Genomic DNA, 16,635 nt, shown 5'->3' with positions numbered 1-16,635 from the left:
ATGATTTTTCCAAAGTTTTGGAACCAACCTACTCAATTGCTTTAAAGTGTTTTAAAAGATGAAATTGTTCCATGGTTATGTGGATGGTTGTATGCTAAAGACAAGAGAGACTATACCATAAGAAATTTTGTAATGTTCCATCCTGATCTTGAGACTCATTATGTAATGCAATGTTATATGTCTCAAAGGACTCAAAATCTCAGGAGAAGGAGGCCATTATAAGTGTACTAGTTAAGTATTCTAAATAGCATCTACCAAGTATTTGGCATTGTGTACTTTTCAAAATTTAAACTTGATGGAATGTTGTGGGATATCTTGAAACATCTTTAAGCTAATTTTTCAATGAAGTGCATCCTATTGTGAGGAGACTTCTCTCATTCAAGTTCTTTGGTTTCATTGTTTGATGCTTCTATGGTATTGTTAACTTTTTCTTCTTATAATTGTCTTTATTAACTGATCCAAACAATCAGAATGTTCTTGACGTTTGGTAGTGTTACAAAACGGTCTTTTTTTAACACCCTCAATCTTGGAGATATCATACTCTTTCTAGTTAGTACTTTATTGTACATGCGATGAAGACCATCATTTTTATGAAACTGTCAAGTTGGTGATAATCTTTATGTCTATACTTTATACTATTTTGACATAATCAATGTGTACAATTTGTATTATTCACATCAAATGGTGTTTTTAAACACCTCCTTTTTTTGAGACACCATCTCTAAAACCCGAGTGAAGTTTTAAAGCATGTACTTGATGTAAAAAATCTTCATGTTAACATTGATTCTTTGGCACAAACTTATATTAGGAGTTTTTATATTGTAGTTTTATGTTAAGAAATAAATTCAAAGTTAGAATTATGATAGTTTATCTAAGTAAGTGCCTCATTTAACTTTGTATAGTTAAATAAAATACCAAATGGAATTATAGGTGCAATAGATGACATCTTATGGTCTTAGGGCCATAGGATACTCTATAGTATTGTTTAGATTTTTTAATTGTTTGTGAACATAGATCATAGAGGATTTTTCTCACTACCATAGAGGATATCCTATGGCTTTGGGGCCACATGGTCTCAATATTGAGCATAGAGGATTTCTTACTAGCATAGAGGGTACCTTGTGGCCCTAGGTCCACAGGGTGCAAACACACAGTGTAGAGGATTTCTTACTAGCATAGAGGGCACCCTATGGTCTAAGGCCGTATGGTGACAACATATAGAATAAAGAGTTTCTAACTAGCATACGAGGTACACCTTGTGCGCCTGGGGACATAGAGTGCCAACATAGAGCACAGAAGGGTTTCTTATTGGCATAAACAACATCTTGTGGCCCTAAGACAACATACAGCCTTAGGGACATAGGGTGGCACATAAATCAAGTCCCATATGGCTTTGAAGCACTGGATCTCTTTATACGTTGGGACCAGCTAACAATCCTTACCCTATGGCCTTGAGGTCATAAAGAGACATATTTTGGATTATCTTAAAGTCATAGACATGTCTACAAAGAGCACCATATGGCCTTAAGGCCATAGGTGCAATAGATGGCATCTCATGGTCTTATAGCCATAGGATACTATATAGTATTGTTTTGACTTTTTAAGTGTGAAATATTAGTTTGAATGTTGTTTGAATTATCGTGTATTTAAAACTTGATAGTATGCTACAAAACCATGACCAAGTATTTTGTTATACATGGATTAAGGTCACCAAATTATGACAAGAGTGTTTAATAGTATTTTCCTTTACATATTATCTTTTTTAATTGCTGTAATCAATCTATATGCTGCTTTAAAATCATATCAATTGGTTTTTTTGACACCTCATTTTTTGAGAAGCTACTTCTAAAAGCATTTGTTGAATTTTGAAAAGCACTGATGTCATACAAATCCTCTTTCCAAAAACTATACTGGAGGTTTATTCTTAAATTTTATAGTAGAGAAATTAAAATAGACTCATACAATCGTGATAATTTATCTAAATTAAAGGCAACTAGAGCTTAGAAATCATAAAATAACACAATCCTAGCATACACGTTTAGAAATTGGGAAACGAGATTTTTCCAAATTATCTAAAATGGTCTTACAAGTATTATCCTTACCCCTTAGAGAGAAAGAGAGCTTGAAAATATCTAGATATCTATTGGATGGAACTAGAAGCTCATTGGACCCCTCGTTAGCCCAACAAATATCATTCAAGCACACCATGTGGTTAAGATTAGGGAGAGTCTGACATGTGTCCCATGCGCCCTTTGAGAAAAGGGGTGCCCTTTGGGTGAATGGAAGGTTAGGTCAAAGATTCCCCTAACTTTGGGACTTTCATGCATAGGAAGCTTCTCAAGCACCTTCCTCATTAAGTTTGTAGGGTCTCTTTTTGACTCAAAAACCTTACCCCCCATGCATGGGAAACTTCTCAAGCACCTTCCTCATTAAGTATGACAAGTACCTCAAGTACCTTAGTCATCAAGCATGACAAGCACCTTAGGTGCAGTTCCCACCTCAAGCTCAGCCCTAGCTTGCCTAAGGTCAAAGGCACGTTTAGGTCGGGTTCCCACCTCAAGCTCAATCCTAGCCTGCCTAAGGTCAAAGGTAAGTTTAGATCGGGTTCCCACCTCATGCTCAGCCCTAGGTTGCCTAACGTCAATGTAATTTTAACACTAACCATTGGAGGTCTTTAATGAAGCTAACCCTAAGGTCTTTTAAGCTCCATTAGTTAACCTTGCTCTTTGATAGACCATCTCTCATTTGGGCCCCTTTATCATTGGCCCCGTGTTCAGATAGATCCATAATCACATGTCTATATTCTAACCCTTGTTCTCGTTTATTATCCCACATTAAATGATCAATTTAATATGAGAAAATCAATTTGGTTGGTTAGATATTAGATTTACTGACAGAAAGTTTTTACTCTAGGAGATCCTAGAGGAAGTTAAAGGATAACTTTACAAGATGCTCGTGTTTTTTCCTAGTTTAGGTCTCTTCGATCCTCAACAGTGGCACAAAATGTGGGACGGGTGTCTAACCTCACTCCTATCTTACTAGAGAGAGAGAGAGAGAGAGAGAGAGAGAGAGAGAGAGAGAGAGAGAGAGAGAAAGAACATAGACATTACCACATACATTGTGTGTGTGGGCTTCTGTCATCATCGGCATCCCGTATTTGGCTCTAGACTCTTTGACATCGAGTCCAACTTCTCTAGATCCAACATCGACACACATAGTGTGTGTGCGCATGCGGCTTTTGAGACCGACGTCACCTTAGGTATTGTCAAGTTTTGGCATTGACTCCTCTTGATCTCAATTTTTTGGCATTTCATAACTCTCAGAAAATAATGCTTTGTTGAGTTATGTCGTGTTGTTGACCCATAGGTCAACACCCCTCCTCTAAATTCATGTTGTCCCTGACATGATTTGGTTGTCAATGTCGATGCGGTATTTGTTGTCATTTTGCTGATGTAAAGAAAGTATAGGCGGCAGCCTTTGCACGAGCTTGTTATGTTTGTCCAATCCGATGTACATAGTCTTCACATGATTCAGGAAAATCATAATTGATGACGAACATCTGCCAATTTTGTGTCTTTCTCATTATTATAAGCAACTTCTACAATCTGGAGAACTGAATGATTGGCTTTCAGATCTTGTGATCCAATGAAAACTTTGTAAGGATTATGTATAAATTGCTTGGCTAAACCTTCAACATCTTTAGGCCAAGTTGCACTTCAATACAAAGTCTGTCTGTCACGCCAAATCTGGGAGATAATTTTTTTTATTTGAGATTCAAGACCCATGTTCAACATTCAATTCTCTTTATCAAGGACAAGATATGTGACCCTGCAAAGGTTGGTCTGTCTACCACTTGTGTTTGTGCTTCTTCATTGGTGACTCCATTGTTCCTGCATCAAGGTGATTAGTCGCATTTGCCACTGTTAGCTTTTGTGTAATTTGTAAATCATTATACTACTTCTACTTGATACATGACTTAATTAAAGCCTATAAAATCCTATAGCTCCCCAAGTTAGTAGCTTGCATCAAAAGGGCCTTATCAGACATCATTCGTGATAGATGACCATCAATGAGCTATCATTGTCCATTTGTTCCCAAAATTCATATACATGATGTAGAGGGTATGTAGATGGCTATCATGGATTTAGATATGGAAAAATTGCATCTTTGGCTAAGGGTTAGACTTTAAGAAAAAGACCCTTAGCTTGTATTCTCTATTTATAGCCTCCTGAAAAATTTTGGCTTGATTTGGAATTGTATTTGGCTTTACAAGCTAACTGTTTGGATTTCAGTCTTGAGAATGACTGATGGGCATCCCTGGTACCAATGATGATGATCAAAATTGGGCTTGATTCCTGGTTTCTCTTGCAGACATCTATCACAAAAGATGATTGAGCTGGCATTTTCTTTTTTCTTTTTTTCTTCTTAATAATTTTAGTCCCTTTTCTTTGTTAGGCTTCATTAAGTCAATACGAGATAGAAGATTTACAATATAAAGATCTACTTCCTGTATACGGCCTTGTAGGAAGTGTCTGATAGGAAACTTTACACTTGATGGGTGCTTTCATTTAGTTGCATCACCAACTCTCTTTGTCCTTGTAGGCCACCTCGGAGTTTTATAACCATTCTTAGTCATGTTTGGCCTCATGTAGTTGTCGAAGGTTGATCAACATTCTTTTCTTATCGTTGACATTACCCATTGTGCATATGGATTTTGAGACATGCTTCATGAAGTGTCATCATTTTCTTGGATCTTCTTTGTTTTGTACGGCGCGGCATCCCCTTAGTCTTTTCTTCATTTGGATTATGGATTTTTTTTAAAAAAAATCTAAAACCAATAATCAGCTCAAAAAAATAAATAAATCATTCGAATAGAATTCTAAACGCTATGTACTTGTAATGTATCCCTATTATGAATACACATTCAGTGCATGGAAAAATCTATGTTGTGCAAGATGTGGGTATAAGAAATTTTCTTGTTGGAATTTGGTGGCGAGGCTTCCTATTCTAAGCAATGTGATGATATTTGAAGCTCCCGTGCCATTTTGCTTGATTGAAGATTGTAGATCTTTTTCGAAGGCTTACATATCTATTTGATGCTTCTTTGTAATCCATCTTAGCCTTGTGGTTGGTTGTCGTATTTGGCATTGTTCTTCAGTAGTGGGTTCTGGCTTGAAGTGAGCTCTCTTCTAACTGTACTGTAACCAAAGGAGGAATTGAAAGAATTCAAGCGACGGTGCAGTGACAGTACTTTTATTGGTTTCCTTTGGGATGCACTTCTTTGTGATGATTGATTCGTTCATTGATGACGCTTGTTTTGGGAACCCATACTTGTCCCTGCTTTGTTTGTGTTTCAAGAGAATTGTTTGGGATCCACTTTGTCTTTGTGTGAGTCAGCAGTGGTCCTTGCTTCAGCCCTTGTACGCTTGGTTGAGGACACAATTCAAACTTTGTTAGTTGATACTTTAACCGTTTCAAAACCCAAATAAACTCCTGATCTCTTTGTGCTTGAATCAACTTCTTTGGAACCCAAATTTGATTTGTAAAAGCTTCTGACTTTGTGATTTTCTTAGATGTTCTTGCAAGCTTCGACTGTTTTTTTGCTGGCATTGGATCTTGTGATTTTTCATCAGAGATGTTCATCTTCTTGATCCATACCTGTTTTTGGCCAAGCTGGCTCTTTGGTATCCAGATTTGTCAAACTTTTTGGATATGGCTTGTTGTTCTTTTCTTTTGGCCTTCTTTGGTTGTCATGAAACCTGCTAGTGATAGTGATGACTTGAGTGCCTGGTAGGGTATCTCATAAGAATAATCATTGTCATTGCTATCCTCAACAATGTTTCATTATAGTACTTTTCCTTTGTGGTTTGGCTGGTTATGGAAAGTTAGTGTTTGTTTTTGCTTGGATTGTTGTTTATGGGATGATTTTTGTATCCACTTCACTAGAGCATTGGTAGCTCGTTGACATGGCTATCTTCTTGTTGGTTGAGTCTTTTCTTCATGTATAGGAGACACGTATGAGGATGCTTATTCGTAGTTGTGTTTTTGCCAGAGATTTTGGGATCCACTTTTGATGCACTTTATTCTTGTAGCGGAGGCATTGTTTCCTTGGTCTCTGATTTGGACAATCATACAACCGTGCATTTGTTAAAGTGTTGTTCACGTCACTTTCTACGTTGTTTGGATTTCCATTGTCTGCATCTTCTTGAAGTGCCAAGTGTTCTACATAGTCATAGAAATCGTCTTCTTCTTAGGCTTTGTTCTTCTAGATTACACTCACTACAGAATAAGGAACGACATCATAGCCATATTTATCACAAAACTTTGTTGTTGGACCGTCTTGATTAGCGCACACATACTGAGTAGCCAAGATGTGTTCCAATTCAAGTGGCTCTAATGCTTCCTCTGGGAAGGGTTCTGGGATATAATTCTTATCTTCAATTGCCCTTTCTAAAATACACTCCTCTCGCTTTAAGATTTTGCATTGCAAAGCTCCACATATCCCATTAGGAAAAATATGAACCCCAAAAGGGCCTTGTAAAGATCCCTAATTTTAAGGGATTAAGGCTAAAAATGCGTGTGATTTAGGAGACAAGGCCATTAAATGAGGGTATTCTCATAGGATTTTTAAAAGGCTATTATAGGCTTTTTGTAGGTTGAAATAGAGGCTAGGGAGGAAGGATAGGTACATTCTCTCTCTACCCAAAAGAGTGGTGGTGCTTATGACAATAACTATCCTCTCCCCCTTTCTTTTTCCACATCAGCAAGAACGTCCACAGCCTCAGCCGAAGAAAGCACTTTTTCAAAAAAAATCAAAAAAACCTCACTTTTACTCAAAACTCCTCCCCAACCTATATGTATATCCGAAAATCAATTTTTTCTCTGAAAATCTCACTGCTAGACCTGCAAAATATCATACTTCCCACCTTTTTTTATTTCCCTCCAAAATCACTCCTCTCTCTGTCTCTCTCTCTCTCTCTCTCTCTCTCTCTCTCTCTCTCTCTCTCTCTCTCTCTCTCTCTCTCTCTCTCTCTCTTTCTCTCTTGTCTCTCCTACTTTTCAACATACACTCTTCCTCCTTCCCTCTCTCACTCCTCTCCCTCTGTCTTCTCTCTCCTACTTTTTAGTACACACTCTTTCTCCTTTCCTCTGCTTGTTGTTGTAGGTCCACTCAATAGATATTTTGCAGCTCTCCCCCCATAGTTCTCCACTCCATAGCCCTCCTCTCCACTCCATAGCTCTTATGTAGCTCTACATCCCATAGCTCTCGACTCCATAGCTCTCCTCTCCACTCCGTAGCTTGCAACTCTCCATCCCATAACTCTTCACTCCATAGCTCACCTCCCCACTCCCTAGCTATGCTGCAGCTCTTCACTCTTGCTTGAGACCAGCTTTATTCTCCTTGCCATGGAGTTAGGAAACATTAAAAGCCTCCCAACCACATCAAGATCGTCAAGTTCAAAAATGGTTTCTCTACATGTTCTGTTGCCAAAGGACTTCACACCCTCAAAGCGTTGGTGCAAGCAAAGTTGGTCCAAGATGTAAACTGTGCAATGTCAGGCTAAGGCTGCAAGCAAGTGCAGTGCAGAAGGCTAGAGAAGGTATGAAGTCCCTCGGCAAACTAGTCAGCGGGAATGTATGCCTAATGTGACTTTTTAGGTCAAAAAAAGGCTCAAATATGGTCCAGATGTAATGACAGGTAAAGATTCCCAAAATTCTATGTTTGTGCGCTAGAATGTGGGGCTAGATGTGCTCTAGAAGCTGGTCTAGATGGCTCATCAAACGGAGCCCCGGTGTGCCAGATACTCACCTGACTGCATGAGGAAATGTGCCATCTAGTGTTTTTCGAAGTTTGACGAGATTCTAGGATGTGGTTTGCATTGTGTGAAGTTTTCATGAAGTGATTGCTTATCAATTGGATGCCTGGACGATGAGATATGGCCGGTTGAACTTTGACTATTGTAGTGATCGCAGGTGATCTAGTATTTTTTTCCATTTTGACGCTCGTGGTTTGAGACCACATGAGGCTTGGAATGTGGGGGGAATAAGAGAATTCAAAGCTAGATATGCCAAGTTTTAACGGCTTGGACATCGGGGTCTTGAGTTGGAATTTGCAGGGCAGTAAGGGAGGGGCAAAAAAAATGCTTTTTTAAAATTCCATTTGGGGGTTTTTGTCGGGCTTGAGGGACCATAGAGCCGGTGGATGCCACATGGTGCAAGAATAGTCACACATTCGGAGGCAAGGCGTAGACCTGTGGGGTATTTGACTAAGAAGGCACCCTCATTGTGGGTGTAGTCTGTTGGAATTAGGGTTGCAAGAAACACACACAGCTTGGAGAAATGAAGGAATCTCAAGGCACACAATAGAGAGTGTGTTACTTAGTGTGCAATGGAAAGATATATAGCCCTAGAGTGATGGGCGTATATACAATGCACGGCGGAAAAAGCCTCCTAAAGAGGGAAAAAATGCCCCGGCGGTCCTAGAGTGTTCACACACATCACTACCACATGTATATTGTAAGAAATCCCCCCTGGAGTGATGCGGTGAATGAGAGTTGGCACATGAGTAAAGGGAAGTGCCATGCCCTGAGGAAATGATCAGTCGACAAAGGGGAGTAAGCCCAAAGCTTTGCAGAAAGATTTGGGCTTCTGACGAGACAATGCCTTTGTGAAAAGATCTGCAAGGTTGTCCTGTATTGGCACATAAGCCAAGATGATCTCTCTTGCTGAGAGCCTCTCCTTGACATAGTGGTAATGCACCTCAATGTGCTTTGTGCAAGCATGAAAAAATGGGTTCCTTGCAACTGCCAATGTGCTCTGACTATTAGTGCAGATAGTGTTGGCAGTGTCTTCTCCAACACCCAAATCATCCATAAGGTGTCTGAGCCATACACACTCAACCATAGCTTTGAACTGCCCCGTACTCAGCCTCATAACTATAAGTGTCCATAGTAGTTTGCTTCTTGCTCAACCATGATATACATGAACTGCCAAGCATGAAACAAAAATCACTTGTGGACACCCGCGTGTCAAAACAACCAGCCCAATCTGAGTTCGAAAAAGCATGTAAGTCTGGTGGCAATGATCCCCCCTTGGGATAAAGCAATCCAAGATGTAAAGGGCCACTAAGGTAGTAGAAAATCCTCCTGATAGCCTGCCAATGCTTAGACCCCAAGCTATGCATAAATGTGTTGACCTGTGAGACTACAAACGAAATATCCGACCTCGTGTTGCATACATAAATGAGGCATCCAACAATCCTCAAGTCCAAACTTACATAGCAATGTCTCTATATAACTTTTCTGACACAAGGAAATATCGCCATCACACTGCTTAAACTATATGCCCAACTAATGATGCAACAACCCCAAATCTTTCATCTTCAAAGTAGCATCAAATCAGCATTAAATTCAACAATATGTTTCTCATTTGGTCCAGTGATTAGCAAGCACAAGGAGATTGCTTCAACCCATACAAAGCCTTCTTACATCTGCACACTTTTTCCTCTTGTCCTTTCTTGACAAAACCACGAGGCTGCGTTACAGAGACTTCCTCAAATATGTCACCATTCAAGAAATCAATAATAATGTATGATTGATGTACATCCCAACCAAAATGTGCTGCCAGTGCACATAGAAAATGCACAATAGTCATATGACAAGTGGGAGCAAAAGTCTCTTCATAATCTATGCCTTTTTGCTATGAATTACCCTTTGCAACAAGTTGAGCCTTATGGCGATTGATCTCACTATCCGCCCGCTTGCATCCTAACTTGTAAACCCACTTCGTACCAATGGCCTTTTTTCCAAGAGGCAAATCACATAAAGTCAATGTGTCGTTTTCTATAAGTGCATCATATTCTGATTGCATGGCAGCCATCCAATTTTTTGAATTCTATGCTGATCTGTAACATTTTTGGAAACCCTCATAGGCTGTACATTTGCCTCATTGGAATTTACATTCGAACTTTCACCACTGAAAAGAGGCAACAAAGTGTCATAAATGTCCTGTGAGCTTACACTACTGTCTCTAGTACATGACAGCAAGGGTTGAACATAATCTTCCACAAACACTACATCCCGTGAAACCAAAATATGCTTTGTTTGCAGATGATACAACCTATAACCTTTGCTTTCAGCACTTTAACCAACAAAAATACATTTGACAACATTAACATCCAATTTTTTGCGCTGTGTTTGTGGAACCAAAGCATATGCCAAACAACCAAAAACACACATGTGCTCAATAGAAGGCTTTCTATCATGCCATGCTTCATATGGAGTAATAGACTGCAAAGCTTTCATAGGACACATGTCAAGTACATAAGTGGCAAAGCTTGACTTTTGACCATACATCGCACCATTTCCATAAGTGACCTATTTTTCCTCTTTGCAACACCATTTTGCTAAGGCATATAAGGAACTGTACATTGGTGTTTATCCCATGACTAGCCAAAAATGAATTAAATTCATGAGACATATACTCCCCCCCCGATCAGAACGGAGGGTTCCCATAGTACATTTTGATACATTTTAGCCATACCCAAAAATTGTTTGAAGCACATAAAAACTTTGAACTTTGCTTTAAGCAGAAATACCCATGCATGCCTGGAGTAATCATCAATGAGAGTCACGATGTAAAGGTAATTGCCCAAGGATGGAGTTTGCATGGGCCCACAAACATCACTATGCACAAGCTGCAACCTACATGTGGCCCTAACTGAACCATCCTTTGGAAACTTAGAACACTGCATCTTACCCAAAATACAACCTTCACAAACATGTTTGACAGGTGCTTCAAGAAGCGGAAAATAAGCAACCATATCAGATTCCTGCAAATGTAGCAAACTGAAAAATTTAGATGCTCAAACCATGCATGCCACAGTTTTGCATCTAAAACATTCCTTGAATCAGCAATTGCATTTGCAAAATTTTGTCCACACTTGTCATACAAAGTGAGCTTATACAGCCCACGGCACCAAAGGCCAGATGCAACAATTTCATCACCAAAACTAAGATCATGAACTGCACATCTGTCATCCACAAATTTGACTACAAGTCCAAGTATAGCAAGTGTAGATATAGACAAAAAATTCTTCTTGATTTCAGGTACATAAAGTGCATCAACAAGTGTCAAAGAACTACCATTTGTAGGAGTAAGCACAATCTTTCCAACTCCCTGAATAGGATAAGAGGCATTGTTGGCATAAGTGACTAAATTCCCATGAGGGACTTGAGAGAGGTGAACATTTTACGATGTGAGGTAATGTGCTTTGTAGCACCACTGTCAAAATACCACACATGTTAATCTGCAACAACTAACATGCATGCATCATGACCCACAAGTAGTGATAAAGGATGTGCCTCTGCAAGAAGAACCATGGGTTATTTGGCTACAAAGAGACAATATGGTTCCTATGCCAAGGATGTCGGCTAGAGCGGCTCTAATTGTGGAGGATGTGCACGTGGTTCCAGAGTGGACAAAAGATGCGCTTCCAAGTTTGAGTGAAGATGTGGAAGCTCCATTGAAGTGTGGTAAAGGTCAAAGAGTATGGTTTGCAGACGAGGTCAAAGGAGTGAAGCTGGAGGAGATTCCTAAGCTAGAGATGCAGGAAGAGATTGATCCAAGTAATAGCATCTCCTTGGGTGCTGACACAAGTTGGGAGATCGAGTTGTCTCACTCAAGGTATGATGAGTTTTGTCTCTTGCATGTGGGTAAAGATGCAGTGAGTATGTGTGAAGAGCAGGAAGAAATGCAAACCGTTATGTTTGGTGGAGACCAAGTGAAGGAACCCGAGCCTACAAGTGATGATGAAATCGTAAAGGTGATGTGTGGTGCCATGCTAATGGCCATGTTTGTGAAGGTGGAGGTGGAATGTGCCATAGTGGTGCAACAGGTGCAGAATCTTGCCAAAAGGGATAGGGAAACCTTGCCTATGGTAGTGGAGCATGGTGCAAGCCAACAAGTAGGTGGTGCTAATCGAACTTGAAGGGCCGGTTGACAAGGAAGAGCTCGATGATGTTGGAATTGAGTGCATGGTAGGTGAGACAATGTGGAGCCAAAGATAGAGGAGCTTCTTGTGTAGCAAGTGCACTTTATAACAGGTAATGCAGATTCCAAGGTGTTGTCCAAGCTTTCAATGAAAGTGTTGATGTGTTTGGAGGTCCGTTGTTGCGAGTGGGCAATATGCCATTGGGTGCATGGAGTGGTAGAAGTATGTTTCTAGTAGTTTGGATATGCAGTTGGTTAGGTGTCTTGGTGTGGCACTATGCAAAGGTGTTACAAGTGAATGGAGATGGCCACTGCAAGGTGTTTGATCTAGGTGGTGACCATGCGGTTAAGGAGAGGGTTGGGCAACCCGCTTGAACAAAGGCAGCGGGTGACAGATGCCAGGTTTTGTACATGTGTTAGGAGGTTTTTTGGTGTACAGAGAGCTGGTATTGTTGGAAGTGTTTTTAGGTGCAATAAGCTTGTGCGTGGTTCAACATAAATGTTCAACTAGGGGGTGAGCAATGATGGTGCAGCCAAAGTTGGTCCAAGTTGGAAAGTGTGCAATGTTAGGCTAAGGCTGCAAGCAGTAGGTGTAGTGCAAAAGTCTAGAGTAGGTATGAAGTCCCTGGGCAGACTAGTGGTAGCAAGAATGTATGCTTGATGCGGATTTTTAGGCCAAAAAAGGATAAAAATGGTCCAGATGGGATGACAAGTAAAGGTGTCTGAAATGCTATGTTTGTGATGTGCTCTAGAAGCCGGTCCAGGGAGCTCATCAAACAGAGCCCTGATGTCCCAGATATTGCAGTTTAAAGTTAGAAGGTGTTATAGATCCCCGATGGATAGGGTACCTGGGGACAGATGGCTAGAGTGGATGTCAGCAGAAAGATGTGTAAAGCTCAAATTATGGAGCATGCTAGTTCTTTTAGATCGACGATCAAAGCCAGGATGAGAGAGAGATGAGCAAATGAAGTTTTGCGAGGGGCTAGGTTTGTGCCCACCTGACTGCATGGGAAAATGTGCTATCTGGTGTTTTTTGAAGTTGACGGGGTTCTAGGATGTGGTTTGCACTGTGTAAAGTTGGCAAGAAGTGATTTCTTATCAATCAAATGCTTGGACAATGAGTATGGCCAGTTGAACTTTGACGACAGTGACAACCACAAGTGATCTGGTTTTTTTTCCATTTTGATGCTCGTCGTTCGAGACCACATAGGGGTTGGAAGGTAGGGAGAACAAGAGAATTCAAAGCTAGATATGCCAAGTTTGAGAGGGTTTCAACGTCTCAGACATCGCGGTCTTGAGCAAGAATTGGCAAGACAGTGAAGGAGGGGGGGAAAAATGTTTTTTTTGAATTCCATTTGGGGGTTTTTGTGAGGCTTGAGGGGTCATAGAGCCGGTGGATGTCATGTGGTGCAAGAATAGTCCCACATGCGGAGGCAAGGGGTATAGCCACAGGGTATTTGACCAAGAAGGCACCCCCATTGTCAACGAGAGAGAGCTCTTGTGAAGCTGAGCTATTGTGTGGTCTTGGGCGGGCCTCTTGGGGCGCTGCGTGTGTTGGGGTTGATTGCGCAAGGGCGACGGCCCATTGGTTCAGGTGGCGTGTTGGCTGATGGTGGCAGACTTGATAGATGACATGGCATGCACCCAGTAGGGGCCGATTCTTGCGCCATTTGGGACCCCTCTTAAAGTGAGATCAAAGACCCGCACCCCACTAGCGACCTCGCTAGTGCTAGGGTGCAAGGGATGAGTCCCATAGAGAGAGAAAGAGAGAGAGAGAGAGCCCAAGGGGCAGATCCTGTGTAAGAGAGAGAGAGGGCATTCAAAGGCCGCCCAAGGGGGGCGCCATGTGCAAAGGGGGAAATGGGAAATTCCAAAGGGTGGTCAAAGGCCCACTAAAGGAGCAATCTGAGCATGAGTCAAAGTGAGAGAAGGGCAAATGAGAGTAGTGCAAGCAACGGGACATCCAAGCGGCAAAGGGGCCAAACAATGCATATGAAAAGGAAATTGGGCAAAGGAGAGAGTTCCCAAGGGAGAAAGAGGGCAAGAAAAATAAACTAAAATAATGCCAAGGGGCACTAGCAATGTCGCTAGTGCACCCCTCTCAAGCACAAGCAAAGAGAAGAGAGCAAGTAAGCAAATGAAGCAAAGGCGGAAAACCCCCTCCCAAGTTTCTAAATGTGGATGCAAGGTGGACCTATCAGAGCCGAGATGCCCAAATTGATAGGGGCACCCCTATAAAAGTCAAAATCAAACCATTTTTCATGCTTTTTGCCATTGTAGCTTGCTAGGGCCTTGAGTTGGTGAGCCTGCAGAAAGCCAAGATAGAGTGTGTGTGTGTGTGTGTGTGTGTGTGTGTGTGCAAGAGTTCTTGGGTTAGCTTTTCTTGTGTAGAGGTGAGTGCCTACAAAGCCCCAAGGGTGCATTTTCCTCCCCGACGACCATGTGGGTGTGCCATTTGATGTAAATGAACTATTCAAAAAGTTTGAGCAGTGGTGAAGCCTTGATTGTGTTTCTCTCACGTCATTTCCCCTGCCCATCTTTCTCTACTTCTTCTACTTTTGCGTGTGGCACCGGCGCGGATGTGTGCCCCTGGGTCCCCTTCTTTGTATGCAAGATGGAAGTGAGAGTGTGGTTTTGTGCGCGTGGAAGTGTTGTTTGGTGTGAAATGAGCAGTGAAATGCTTGGGTAGCTGAGTGTGTGCATGTTTACCCGTTGGTGTGTGTGTGGCTGGTGGCTTGCCAATGTGTGTTGTGAGTTTTAAAGGTGAACTCTAGTGGATTGGGGTGTTGTGTATGCCCTGGGCTATAGAGAGGTAGTCTTTTTTATTCCGGGTGTGTTCCCCCATTCCCCCTCTCAAGCTTCATTACTTGCAAATTGCACAACAACGCCGTGTTGTATGTCACACCAATGTGGACCTCTGGGTGCCTCTACCCTAATGATCGGACATCAATGTGTATCCAACATTCAATAGCCTTGCTTCATTCTTACAATATGTAGGTTGAGAAGAGCAAGATCTTCTTGGATATCACAAGTGATTGTTGACTATTGGAGCAGATAGCGCACAATGGTCTTTGCATCAATATCAACTTCTTTCCCATACCACTAGTGGATTGCACAAAAGGATCATTCATGCAGAGGAGGAAGTGGAAATTCTTAAGCTACAGGTGGAAAAGAAGGTTGCTAAGATTGTGAAGCTTGAAGATAAGATCCTGCATCTTAAAAAGAAACCCTTAGGTGCAAGGGAATGTAAGTGGATCTTTAATGCCATAGAGACTTTGACCCCCAAAGGTGGTGCTTCAAAAAGAAAGGTGACTTCACCATTGTGTTAGCAACGACAAGAGATACACTTCAACGTCAAGCTTGTGCGGTGTGGTCTCTTTGCGAAGAGCTCTTCCACGAGCTTTGAGGTTAGTTTTCTCTCCAACCATGTATCCGTTTAGTGATTGCTATATGTCATTGCGACCCTGACAGGATGAGCTATGCCTTAGGTCTAGGCATGTCAAGAATCGGTGACCTATAAATTTTGGCCTGTCTTTATATGCGATTTTTGCACTGGGTGTTTATGGGTAGTAAACTGGGTTAGAGACCATAGGGTGGTGTCCTCTAGGTGTGTAGAGGTTAGCCCTTGAGAGTTTTGTGATGATTCAACGATTTTAACTTTCATTTTGGTGAGCATTGGCTTCATAAGAAAGATAGTGATTGCATGTTTTTAATGTGTTTCAGTCGGTTTGCTTTGGTAGTGATTGTCTTAGAAGGCTAAGTAGGTGATTGACAACCATCTATTTGTTTTCTTGTGCCTACAAGTCAAGCTTTGTCCTTGGTTGACATCTTGTTGTTTAGCCTAGTTCATGATTTGCTAGCGATTGCGATTGCGAGCAGTGTGTCTGTCTGACAACATTGGCACCGCTATCATGGATCAAATCCGAGTCAACTGCGTGATAGACGGGAATACTTGCCACTATACTACAACAACCAGTAAGTATGGGTGCCGAAGACATTGCTTTCAAAAAAAAGTAATCAACGTCAAATTTGGATTCCCAAGAGGAACAGTGTTCAAATACATACAACAACAACAATTCATAAGACAAAACCAAAATCCCGGCCATATGATTTAGAAACAAGGGTAAAGAGAATTTGGGTACCCAATCAATCACAACAAGTTCACAAGACCATACACAATCAACCATTGAGGGTATCCAATTCAACAACACTATCACACAGACAATGCAATAGGCACCATCAATACAAAAGCATTCATTGACGTTCAAACAGAGAGGAAGAGCTAGAATGGTTGTTATTTCCATGGTCCAATCTTGGTACTGGAAATAAAGAAAACCTCATCATCGCATGCCACTAAGCATATTCGCTTATGCCTTTCTCTCGCACAACATTGATTTTTCATGCATTGACAGAGTATGCAAATAGGGCCACATTACATGGCCAACTTTAGCACAATAATTGATTCTCATGCACAGCACATAACCTAGGGTGATACACGGCATCCTGGAGGACTCCAACTAGGAAGGGGGGAGGCATTCTCAATGTGGACCCTACAGGCTTACAAGTGTAAAAAGGGGCACTGCTTTTCATTATTTTAGGTTTTTTGTGTTTGAGTGTAAAATTTTTGGTAAACCCAAGTATATA

Source organism: Adiantum capillus-veneris, chromosome 4, assembly GCF_014529385.1.
Source record: "Adiantum capillus-veneris isolate H3 chromosome 4, ASM1452938v2, whole genome shotgun sequence".
Taxonomy (NCBI): domain Eukaryota; kingdom Viridiplantae; phylum Streptophyta; class Polypodiopsida; order Polypodiales; family Pteridaceae; genus Adiantum; species Adiantum capillus-veneris.
The sequence above is the reverse complement of the archived record's forward strand: the minus strand, read 5'-3'. Positions refer to the sequence as shown.